The sequence below is a fragment of the Coturnix japonica genome, chromosome 14 (genome assembly GCF_054131305.1).
Source record: "Coturnix japonica strain WE chromosome 14, WE-NBRP24, whole genome shotgun sequence".
Taxonomy (NCBI): Eukaryota; Metazoa; Chordata; class Aves; order Galliformes; family Phasianidae; genus Coturnix; species Coturnix japonica.
In genome coordinates this window covers 9839448-9851960 of record NC_140676.1, presented here as the reverse complement: position 1 = coordinate 9851960, position 12513 = coordinate 9839448, and the positions used below count along the sequence as shown (strand labels likewise).

Below are 12513 nucleotides of genomic sequence, written 5' to 3'. Positions count from 1 at the left end.
GTTGTTAAGGCGAGTTTTAGGTGTGCTTGTTGGAATTTTAATAGGAATAAATCTGCTTACCTTTGGTAGCTCAGTAAGGAAGGCAGAGAGACATCCTCTCATCAGCATTACAGGCATCAAACGGCTTGCAGCAGGTGATGGTGATGCACACAGGTGTACTGCCATTTTCAGTGCAGCTGCATGCCCTCATGCATGTTTCTGAGGTTCTGCAGATGAGTGTTGGCATCCTGAGTGAAATACAAAACATCACAGTGACTGCCATGCATTGAGAGAGTGTAGGGCAGCCAGGGCAGCCACGCCAAACAGATGCATTTGGTTTGAAAACTATGTAATAGACCTCCACACGAAGCCTCCATTGGAGCTTGATCCAATTTGAGCTCTGTTACCTATCAGCCTCCTTTGTTAGAGTCAGAAATACACCAGCTTCAGTGGAGCTTCGGGAGTGGGTCCACAGGAGGGCCACTAAGATGATCAGAGGGGCTGGAACACCTCTCCCACGAGGAAAGGTTGAGGGAACTGGACTTGTTTAGCTTGGAGAAGGATCCGGGGAGACCTCATTGTGGCCTTCCAGTACTTGAAGGGAGAGTATAAATAGGAGGGGGAACATCTGTTCACAGGGGTGGATAGTGATGGGACAAGGGGGAGTGGTTTTAACTAAGACAGGGGTGGTTTAGGTTGGATATTAGGAGGAAGTGGAACGGGTTGCCCAAGGAGGCTGTGGATCCCCCATCCCTGCAGGCATTCAAGGCCAGGCTGGATGTGACTCTGGGCAGCCTGGTCTGGTGGCTGGAAACCCTGCACATAGCAGGGGGGTTGGAACTGGACGGTCATTGTGGTCCTTCTCAACCCAGGCCATTCTGTGATTCAATTACGGAAAACTACTGAAACAGGATGGATTTTTCTTCCTTAAACGTAGGCTACAAAAAGATAGAGATCATTCATGGCAAAATTAATTACAGACCTACACAGAGCAGGACATTCCTACATACTTAGTAATGCTTGATACTTGAAATTCACCTTTCAGGCAGACAATAAAGCCCAACAGAAAGATACATGCTCTACATTTAGGATGTGCCAACAGCACAGATAATTTTAAAATAATCAGGGTCATTTAGTATCACAATACAAATATGAAATATTCTTTTAATTAAAAGCTGATTTTAGATAATGGATAAAAATGATTTCTTATGAGATTACAGTGTCACAGTATTAATCATCTGAAATTACTGTGCACGTTAGAACAATGCAGTGACACCTGGTTCCTTCTTACTGAGAAGAAAAAATTAAAGGGAAAGGAAACAGTGCTAAAAAAATCCCTAAACATAAAGCACAATGTGTATTTTTCCAGTATAGAAGCAAATATTTCTTTTTACTAATTTTTTGTAAGCCTGTGCAGCTTTTCTACTATGCCTACATTAAGAAGGTGTCAGCCAGGAGTGCCAGAGGTGTTCGCTATGGAGGGGCACTGCCTTTTGAAGTTCATCCACCTGAGTGATTAGCAGCCTTTGAGGGTTGGGTTGTGAGACATTGCAAACAGTGCACACAAAGAGTCCATCCAGGACACAGAATGGAGTATGAGCATTCGTTTTGATGCCCACTGAAGCAGCCTTCACAACCCACATGATGTGGTGGCTGGCTAGGTCAGGCAGCCCAGTATACCCTCCTGGGGTATCCAGTGGGTGCATTCACACACATGGAAAAGCACTACTGAGAGAGAAAGGGAAAGTATGAGACAGGATGACCCGTGCATCATCACAGCCTGCTGTCCTGCACCAGGACAGAGTGAGGCCCTGCTCCTCTCAGACTTCCTTCATCTTTTTGCAGCCAATCACAACATAAATAACTGTCAGGAGCACACAAGCCAGAAAAAAAGACAAGACATAACCAAAAACACTGCCGGCACATAGTAGCAAGATGATGATTGCAAGAAAACCAATTTGTAAGGCTGTAAGTAGCTATCTGTATGACTATGCTGCCAGCACAAACCTATGGCCTTTTAAATTGGGGTCTTAAAGTAATCAGTGCAGTTACAAAATTCAGGATGCCTCTGTCTTAGTGCTGTCTTGCTAATGGCTCACTCTGTGACCCCAGGAAGATTATGTAGGGCTTAGTCACTGTAATGGAACCAGGGAAGGCAGCGCTCAGCTGGAGTAGGCACAGTTTTTCTGTTAGTAATGCTTTCCACTTACTGAGGTTTTATTATATTTCCTTTCCTTTTGTGATTCTGAGCACTAGCGAGGATATCTTGCAGGTAAATAAAGGGAAGAAGAAGTCTCTTCCCGCCTGGGAAAGGTTAACATCGGCAGGAACGGGGAGGAGCTGCCATTTCTCCAGACACCCATTAATTTCATGGATAGGAAAACGTTCTTTTAAAAATTGATCAGGACAAAATACTGTCATAAATGCAGCATCTGGACTTCAGCTGGGAAGTGTGAGCTTTTCATATAGAAAGCAGTACCAGGAGACCCACCTACCAAGGCTGCATTTGTTGTTCAAATGTCATCGTAGCACAGTATGAAAGAGCAAGAAACCAAAGGACTGGGGAGGAAAGAAAACATTAAATATTTAATTAGGTTCAGCTCAGAGAGCCGTAGACACTCATCTTTTTATTCACTCATACTAACATGCGGCTGGTGTGAGGGCCTGACTCCACACCAGCCACTGCTGTTTGCCTGCAAATGCTTTGTAGACACATTGCACTGGCCAGACACACATCTGAAATTATCATCTATCCTGAACTCTCAACCAAGAAAACGTTTCTGCTCTGCCTGAAATGAAATTTATTGGAAGCTCTGATTTTATTAGTGCATTCTGAATTCATCCGATGACCTGATTTATGGTCTGCTTTTTTGGTGTTTTTTTTTTTCCTACAGTCGCAAACAACTTTTCCAAGCTCTGCTTGTTAAAACTGTAACTAAATCCAAGCAGCAAAAGCCACTGACCAGAGCAGGGATGTCTCAGGGTGCCCACATCTAGGTAACATCTTGGACCCCAGCAGGGATGGTGAGACCTCTCTACCAGAACAGTGTCTCTGTCCTCTGTGTCAGCCAGACAGCAGCAGCTCCTGTGGGGCTCCAGCTGCTAAAAAACTGCAGGGGAATGAAAGCAGAAGAAAATCTACCACATGAATAGGCTGTCCTGACTATTGGTATGAATGGTCCCATATCAATAAAAAGAAGCTTACTACAGAAAAACCTGAATGGCAAATAAGTAAATAAATACTCCAACCCTCACAGATCTCACTGTCCTTGTTTTGTGAGTCACAGGCTGTTTTTCCAAGGAAGAGTCCCTCCAGCTTGAAAGAAAATGAGCAAAGAATGCCAGTTCTCTATAAAGGCTCTTCTGTAGGATCATACCTGGCTGTAAAAGCTGTTCTGTAACTTTTTCCAGTAGCTGACCTTGCCATTGGCAAAGGCAGACCATGAGCTAACTGGTTTGCTTCTGTAGCTGTCTGACAGCCATCAGCATGTGTCTATTCCTGCACAAAAAAATGGACAGCTGCCTAGTAAGAGAAGAAAGGTGGCAATTGGCTTTTAATGTGGGTCACTTTAAGCACAGCCTTATTCCTCCACTCTTTGATTTACAATGCTGGTCCCACATGAGGAAAAAAAAAAAAAAAAATCAAAAGTAGACCAGAGCAGATGAATCATAAAAGCAATGCACACGCTAACTGTGCTTCCCTTTCTGTGCAATGAATATCCATGTGATTACTCTGATTTCCTCCAGAATACATATTGGTCAATTAACAGCTTGAGATTTTTTTTGTTACGGACTAATGACAAATTTTTATAATCAGGCCGTGCTGTATAACCATGAATGGCTATTAGTCACAGGTTATTGTGCCTGGCCAACGATTAGGTGAGCAAGAAGCACTTCCAATATTAATGCTGTGCGTGAGAATTGATTTCTGTGAAGGCTTGTGCATGCAGCTCTCACATTTAGTCGCTGCCACTGCTAGCACGGGTGAAATACTGACTCCATCAAATGCAATGGCAGAGCTGCATGAGGCCAGGCCCTCACCTTTAATCATTTAGATGTTCCCAGGAAGCAAATGGTAAGGTGTGAGCAAGGTCACAGCAAGATGGGTGAACACCTACAGGAAGGCATTTTCTGTACAAGGACAGGACCCTCCTTAGCAGGGGTTGGACCTGGTGACCTCCAGAATTCCCTTCCAACCCCTACAATTCTGTGATGCCTTGACAGAATCCCATCAGCAGCTCTGTCCATGCATGATGGATAAGGAGACTTCAGAGTAAGAAAAATGGCAGTGTGCAAACAGCCTCCGAGGGAGTTCCAGCAAGTCCTGCAATAGCAGCTGGGCAAACCTGCTTAGACCAGCCAACTTTTGGCATGTGCAGGGATGGCACCATCTCTGGACAACAGTGTGTGGTTGTATGTTTTCCCAGTGCTAAATTTGCTGGGAAAGTCCATGACGTATTACATTGAACCACAGCATTAGGCTCCAGATGCTGAGCTCTCAGGCAGGTTGTGCTCCCTGAGCACACTGACACCAGCCTGGGGGGAGCAGATCATGGCAATGGAGGCAGAAGCAGACATTTTAGAGGATTTTTTCACTTCCATTTGTAACAGCCCAGGTAAAGAGTATCAAAATGCCAAAATTTACTGAAGGAAACCTACTCAGTGAGTCTGGAAATCACTGAGCAGAACTGAGAACCAGAGATGAATGGCGGTAAAAATGATTACTCATCCTTTAAATCCTTCCTAGGAGAGCTTTCAGATTAAGCAGATCTCACACAAAGGTGAAGGCTTCCTTGTCCCCAGACTGAGTTTGCATAGCCAACTACTATTTTTATTGCAGCACGCACTTCTCTCTGACACGCGTTGAGTGCACATCTCAAACAGTCCTTCGCTGTTCAGATCCTGGAGGATATGGGCAGACCCTAACACACAACGCACCCCTCTCCATGCAAGTCTTTCATCTGAAGTGACACGGTGATCAAAGGCGAGGTTACACGGCATGCAGCACACTGAGAGAAAATCACAAGGTATTTCAGAGCTGCTTCATTGCTGGATGGGTAGTTCAGAGAGCACTTGCAAATGAAATTTTACTATATGTGATATATCCCATATTACAAGCATTCCTTGCTGGATCCTGCTGCATCAGTTAAACTGCAGTGCTTGGGAAGAGGCTGCATTTCCTCCTCCACAGGAATGGCACCTCCAGACAGAATTTCTCCCCATCATCTGAGGGACGGGATGGTCCACAATGGGCTCTATCTGCATCAGGTACTCCAGACCAAGAGACACGGAGCATCACATAGGACACAAACTAAGAACAGTTGCCAAAAATGCACTTTTTGTCACATTTCAGACTACAACCACTTAGAAACCTGTCATCTCAGTTTGATGGGGGAGGAGTAAATATCTGCCCTGAAACCGGTTGACAGAACAGACAGTTTTATGATGTTGGCTTCTAACAATAACTTGCACAAGTGCCACACAGTTAACAGTGTCAGCAGTTTCTATCTAAATCCAATACTGCATTTTTTATAGTCCTCCCTGTGCTCTCTAAAACAGTTCCACTTGTCCTGCCCAGGATCATAACTAACCTGCCTTGAAGCCTCATTTTGATATTTTACTGCTCATTTGCTTTTCATAAACTCCTGCCAATGAAGCCTTCTCCCCTTTCTGCTGCTTCCCTGGATACTTTCACCCCACTCCTCCCTGCTTCACATCCAAGGTCAAGCCAAAGTCAGAGGAGTCCCACCCCAAACAGTTTGCCTTTCTTGTGTCATCTGATCGCACCTCCAAGCCCATCCGCATGAATCACAAGGCAGACTTCCCTGGGGATGGTTCTATTAGCTCCTTCCAACCTAGCATGGACTCCTCCATCCCACTGATGTCACTTGGATGTTCACATTTGCAACTGTGAATGTTTCTTTCAGACACCCATCAAATACCCATAAGTAGGTCGGCCACAGTAAGGCCAGGCAGAGCAGTAGAAAGTCCCACACTGAACCAGGAACATGGAAGCAAGTCTGGAAAACCAGTAGCAACCGGCATGAGATACATGTCTGAATGCCACTCATGCCTCTGAAAAGCCTCTCAGCTGTTAGGTGCATTTAATCCTCCCCCTGTTCAGACATTAACAAAGACGCCAGCTGTGATGTGTAGGCACAGGGAAGAACCATGGCACCTCTGGACAGCATGCCCCTAATTCCAACATGAAGACGCTATAAATGCCAGCTAGCTAAAAGCTTGGGATGAAGAGAGGGTTCCAACCAATTACCTCAGACCTTTAAGTCCACAATACCTGACTTAAGTATTTCTGAACTATTAAAGTTGCAGTATGTGTTTTCATTCGGGGATCTATTTTCCTAGCTGGATTGCTTTGCTTTTCTGGCTGCTGTTTTTAAATAAAGCAATTCTGGAATAGTCGTCACAGAATTGCAGGTGTTGGAAGGGATCTCTGGAGATCACTGGGTCCAACTGCCTGCTAAAGCAGGTTCCCTACAATGGGACACACAGGAGTGTCCAGATAGATACTGAATATCTCCAGAGAAAGGACTACACCACGTCTCTGAGTGCTTTCTTACTATAGCACTCTAATGTGATGGGATGTACACCGAGAGTAGCACAATCCTAGACTACAGCAAATGAAAACAAACCCAGATACAGCAGCTCTGGACACAGAAACAAAGGTAGAAAAACTGCTTACCTTCAGAAGGCTTCAGGTAGACAGGCTTCTCCAGTGAGATGCCCTTGCCTCTACTGACAACCCTTAAATGAGGTCTGGGAAGGGGTGCATCCTGGCTGCAGCCCTTCCAGTCTCTCAGGTGCATTGAATTGTATTGCATGCACCTGAACTCCCCTGGGTTGGCCCTGCCAAGGTGCTCAATCACTGCTTCAAGCTGTGACTTTGCATATCAGCTATACTCACTCTCACATTAAAGAAGTTCTTACCCATGTTTGCATGGAACTTAATAAGTCAATGTGGACTTATTCCCAAGAATATTAGAAAAGTTTATATGAAATGCACCAGTTTGAACTCCGTTTCTGTCTAATTTAATAAATTTATGTGAGCCAATTGGTGATATATATATATATTTTTAATTAACCTTGGAGGTTAAATGGAAGTTTACTAAAATCGGAACATGTTAAATGAATAATTTCTCTTGGCCTCTTTCAGGAAGTCTCTATCTTAACCCAATAATCAGTTCAGCTGCAAAGAGATCGATAAGGTCTTTCAATGCTGTGAGTAGAAGGCATACATTAAAAAGTTAGTAACAAACGTGATAGACTGTAGAAACTATTACATCCCTTTATGCTGGGTTTTTTTGACATTAAATCTATCTGCTAAAAATTCCTGAGAAAAGGTTACTGCCCAGACACTAATGTTGCCAAATGGAATAATTTGTTAGCATTGCTTGAGAAGATTTCCTGGCACTTGGCCCTAAAATACAAGTCCTGTGTGTTAAATCCTCATTACAGAAGAAGCCATAGTTTTAATCATGAAACCAAAAATAGCCTCAGACATTAAACACTGCTGGGTCTTCCCATCCCATAAACAGACAAAGCACATTATCATTCCCTAGACTGTAAAATCCCAGTTCAGAATTTGCCCCTTCCTCATAAGACTCCCAGTCTAGCTGCCCATCAGCTGCAGCACACACAGCCCACAGCCCTGGGCCGCTTTCACCGGGAACATCTCCACACAGCCACCACCACATTTCCATCAATCTCTTCAGCCAAATGTGCAAACTCCTAGCAAAGAGGGGTGACTTTTTAATGACAGAGCACCTGTGGCAATGCACAGGAGCTGAGCTGCACTGCTCCCAGGGGAGCAGCACGCAGCTGTACAGCCATTGCAGGAGGCACAGCTAACGTGCAAGAAGAACTTCACGTCACAGAAACCCCTCCATGGATTTAAATCCTCAGAGAAAAGAGTCTCAACTGATTCCCATGATACTCCTGCAGAACAGAAATCACCTGGTAAATGACATGTGGTCATGTAAGGGATTTACCAGTAGCTGGGTTCTCATCACCAACTCAGAGCTTCCTTGGTGGCCCCATTTTGTTCCTGTTAGGTAAACAAGACTGGCATGCAGAAAAGCTCTCCGACTAAAGCGCTTTATATTAGGTGCCCGATTGAAATAAGCATTTCAATTACATTCATTAAGGAAGTTATTACTTGTTAATTGAATAGCAACAGACTGCTAAGGATCACTTATTGAGGTCTAATAAGTATGTAAGAGCAAATTCTACTCTTCATGTAATTCCATCAGCAATAAACTAGAGTAATTAGCTTCTTACTAACAAACTTCAATTGTGGGGAATGTTGAGGCAGATAATTGGCACTTAGGAAGATACCTATAGTAAGTTAGTGCCGTATCAATTAGCATACTTACTAAATGTCAGTTTAAACTCTGAACAAATAATTGATACCAATGTGTGGTGGGTTACTTGGCTAAATGCTATTTAAATGCTTAACCTGTCATATTCAGAGAAAATAAAACAAGTCATCTGACTGTGCTATTCCAAAATGCCTATAGATGCTTCGTTACCAGGCTACAGGTAACTAGGTAACCTACAGGCTACAGACAACAACCACCAGTAAGGACACTGGGGTGCTGGCTACACACCGACACATGTGAGTGACTGAAGATGCCCTCTTGCCTGCTCAGGAGACTGCCCTGATACTTCACTGCTTCACACTGTGTGCAGGTGGTTCAGGACCACCCAATTCCCTGCTGCTTGCACTTCAGCAGAACCACCCCAAGACCTCAGTCCCGTTCCAGTTCAATCAAATTGAAGTTCGTGCCTCATGACAGGGAAGTTTCATTTAATAGATAAAGATTCTGAGGCACCAAAGCAGTCCCTGCCCTACCTGAAGGTGACTCAGAAAGCTCACAGCAGCTCTGGGATCAACACCTTCTGTAGGAAGCAGCATGTATGAGATATCTTCCTATGGCGCTTGGGCTCCAATACCAATCTGAGCTGATGGAAGGAGGTGAACATCAGTGACTGGTGAAAACAAGTAGCAGCAGAATCGACCCTTCATGTCTGTAATTTTATCACAGCTCTGTGTCCTTCGCCAAATATTTTCCAGATGTTCTGGAAAGGCTCAGCCTCCCTGTTTGAAATGGAAATGCCTCTGCTTTCTGACTTGATGTGCAGTTTCTTTGCCAGAAATAAAGAATTCTGCCGTGGCACAGAGCATATGAAGGACTTCTGTTTGCAGGCAGACCTCGAGCCCTTGCTCCCAGCAGCAACCACAGAAGCAGCAGTTGAAGGGGAAGGAAAGAAACACACACCTCAGGGAGGACATCAGCCCTTGGTGGCAGAGGGAATGGACAGGAGCTGCAGTGCAGGTGTCTGGAGGGGGATAGAAGCACATATGAGGTGGGATGCTGTCAAGGTAGAACCAAAGCTGAAGAAGGGAAGGCAAGTGAGAATTCCAGGTGGGACACATTGGGAAATGGGGCAGATGGGAGGGAAGCAAGGAGCACACAGAGCTGGGGCCTGGGAGCCTGCGAGAGGGAGGCAGGAAGCTGCTGGCAGGGCAATGCTTGTCATTTTAAGGGATCTCTGCAAATCAATTTTAGAAACTTCTATTTTAAAACAGATTCTCCCCTCCCCTGTCTCCACACAAACAAATACACACGGATCCATCATGTGGAAATACTTCAGACTCATCTATTTAAAAAAATTGACAGCATATCCATGTCAGCTACGAGTGTGATTTTTTTTCAGCTATGCCAGCAAAAGCCCTAATGTAGACACAGCTGTAATATGAGCAAAAGGGGGGAAAAAAAAGTTTATTTTTGCCAATACAGCTTCTTTTGCTCAGGCAAGTGATACAAGCTATATTTTCTACAGGTTTTTTCCTTGTGTAAGCTTCTGCAGAGTGACTGCACTGTCAGAGTAGCCTTGCCTGAATAACTAGGGTGGAAAAAAGTGTCCACAAGGCCTTAAATTGTGCTGGAGAAAGGACAGTGCCTAGCACTGTGAAATCCTGTTAGTGCCTGAAGTGGTAGGTATGGGTGCAATACAGCTACATCATAATAATGAATTATCAACTTTTTCCCAGCTCCGGAAGAATGACAGCTGAATCCTTCTCACCCCCAGCCTTTCAAACAAGCAGCTCCAACCCACTGCAGCGTTATGGGTAATCAGTGTCTGCTTAGAGTAAATCATATCTCAAAATTTAGAGCTGGCTCCTCGTCCACGGACGCCTCAGGAAGTTGAGAAGTGTGGGAAGGACTTTTCTGTTCTGAATGAATGGAAAAAAATCAAATATTTGGAGGAAAGGCAGTCTCAAATAATAAATAATGCAGAAACTCCAATATAGCTTTTAAAGCTTCAGTGCCCTTATAATTTAATGTTTAAATGCTATGCTGTTCCTTTGGAAGCCTTTTCTATCTCACTGCTGATGATGGTCTGTCTTCTCAGACACTTGAATAATGTCTCTCTTCCTCTTCTAACATCTTCCTTGACTACCCCTCATGCATAGTAATGCTAATAATCGTGCAGCTTTCGGTGACATTTTTCTTCTTTTAAATTAATGCCTAGTTTTATGCAGGGCTGCTCTGCTCAGCGCCTCGCCTCCTGCACACCTCCTTCTCTTCACAGCGTACCTGTGTACGTACAAAAGTCTATTTACTGCTGCCCATTATGAGCTGTTCATGTTCCATTTAGCAGTATGCAGGAGAATCAAGCTAATTGATTACTTATATTGAATAAATTGTGGTGAAGCACTAACGATGCAGTTGAGATTAGCTCGCTATTATGATGCAAACATATACAAATATATAAGTAATCATAATTCCTCCTGAAAGAACTTTGTCATTTTCATCATTAAATAGGGACCTTTTGCATCTGAAACGGACTTGATATGCAGCAATGACACAGCGGATAACGCTACGTGCAGTCATGCAGAAGGACACATTTTGTACGACCTGATCAGCACGAAGTTTTACAGTTCTTTCCTCAGAGGCGTATTCAGATTCATTCAATCATCTCCTAAATGTAATAATGTAAATATGGACAATAGATAAGCACTAAGCTCATTTGTCAAGGAGAACTAGGAAATTCATCTCAAGTCCTGAATGAAAGAAGGACCGAACACACAAATAGAATCCAAGATGTAACTGTTAGTCCAGTCCTTTCATCAGCAGGGAGCACACAAATGTGCTTTGTGCTTCTAAGTTATTTTTAAGCACCTTCACAGCCATCATTAAATGTTAAAAAGATCTTGTATCTTCGGGAGAGAGAGCAGTTGAAGATCCTGGCTGTTTCCAGAGCTTCCTGAAATAGACATGCTCACGTGTAAATGGCCAATATAGAATTTCAAATGCATTTTATATAAATAATTCTGGTAGGAACCCTGGACTAAAATCATTCTCATGGCACTGATACAAGTGCACAGTTGGTCTATGAACGTGCAGCCATTGCAAAGAGCAATCACACACATCTGAGCACTATTCCAGCAGTAGTTGATAAAGAAACCACCACCACCTCAGCCTACTCTATCCTTGCCCTCCTGCCTACCCACTCAGTTCTGCTGCCGCGCTCTGTATTGCCACTGTAAAATCCACAGAGAATTTTTCTGCTTAAGCATAGTCTCAAAACAAAGTCATATCCCACACTCTCAGGAGTCACGCTATTAAGCATCAGAAGCAAATTATAAGCAAGCGCTTAAAATAAAGGTGAAACATACAGGCATCTTCAGAACTTTGAACACGATTACAGCAAATGCCATCGTTTGCTTTTCCTTTGAACAGATGTTAACAAGTAAAGCATTTTACTTGTCTTTGTTTTCCGGGGAAACATAAATACTGCATAAAATACACCTCCTTGCCAGCTAAGCTTTGTTTACAGGATGGCAGCTTGTTCTAACCATGCGTATACTTTCCAAGAGCTGAAAGCTGATGGCTGAGCAGGAACAGTTTGGGATGCTATATACATGTGAAATGCGCTTTTCATCAAGAGCTTGAGAAAACCTTAAATGTCTCAGATTGCTTGAAGATCTGCAGCACAGCTCAGCAGAATGGAGCTCCAACAAGGGTTGTGCAAAACACCTAAAATACTACTGGAGCTAACACACTAGTATAAGCAGCAGCTTCCAAAGGGACTCAGTGCTACCTTTGCCTTGGTAAGGAAGGATTGTGGCAGACACCTAGCAAGAGGTTACTGAAAGCACCCATGTCTATGCAAGGTGCTAATGCACAATCAAGACACATCCTACTTAGGGCTTCCAGTTGTTCCAGCTCCCCTAACTGTGCACACAGAAGCACCTCTTGCTCAGGGGCTGAGCAACTGCTCACAGCCCTGCAGATCCCTTCAACAAGGTACCCCAGACCTTGGTGCTGCAACACCATCTTTCCCAGTGCTGGGCTCCCAGTGGCACCTTCCTGGTGCAGGTTCACTGTACACCAGAAAATACAGCACAGACTGATACTGCTGTGGGCACACAAAAAGTCTGGGGAAGATTTTATGCAAAAATTCAAGACCCTTCTGCATGTCAGCTCCGCTGTGGTGCTAGGTGTGCTT

General features: G+C 44.0%; 2 long non-coding RNA genes across 2 annotated transcripts in view; one reads left to right on the top strand and one right to left on the bottom strand.

Annotated features, from left to right (window-relative positions):
- Nucleotides 1-60: 60 nt before the first annotated feature.
- Nucleotides 61-12513, bottom strand: part of LOC146758459 (uncharacterized) — a 119230-nt gene continuing 106777 nt past the window's right edge. The window contains exon 3 of the long non-coding RNA XR_014934380.1: nucleotides 61-227. This is a non-coding gene — a long non-coding RNA (uncharacterized LOC146758459). The remainder of the gene's footprint in view (nucleotides 228-12513) is intronic.
- Nucleotides 8556-10276, top strand: LOC107318752 (uncharacterized). Its single transcript, XR_001557478.3, has 3 exons — nucleotides 8556-8611; nucleotides 9203-9332; nucleotides 10052-10276. It is a non-coding gene; the product is annotated as an uncharacterized LOC107318752 (long non-coding RNA).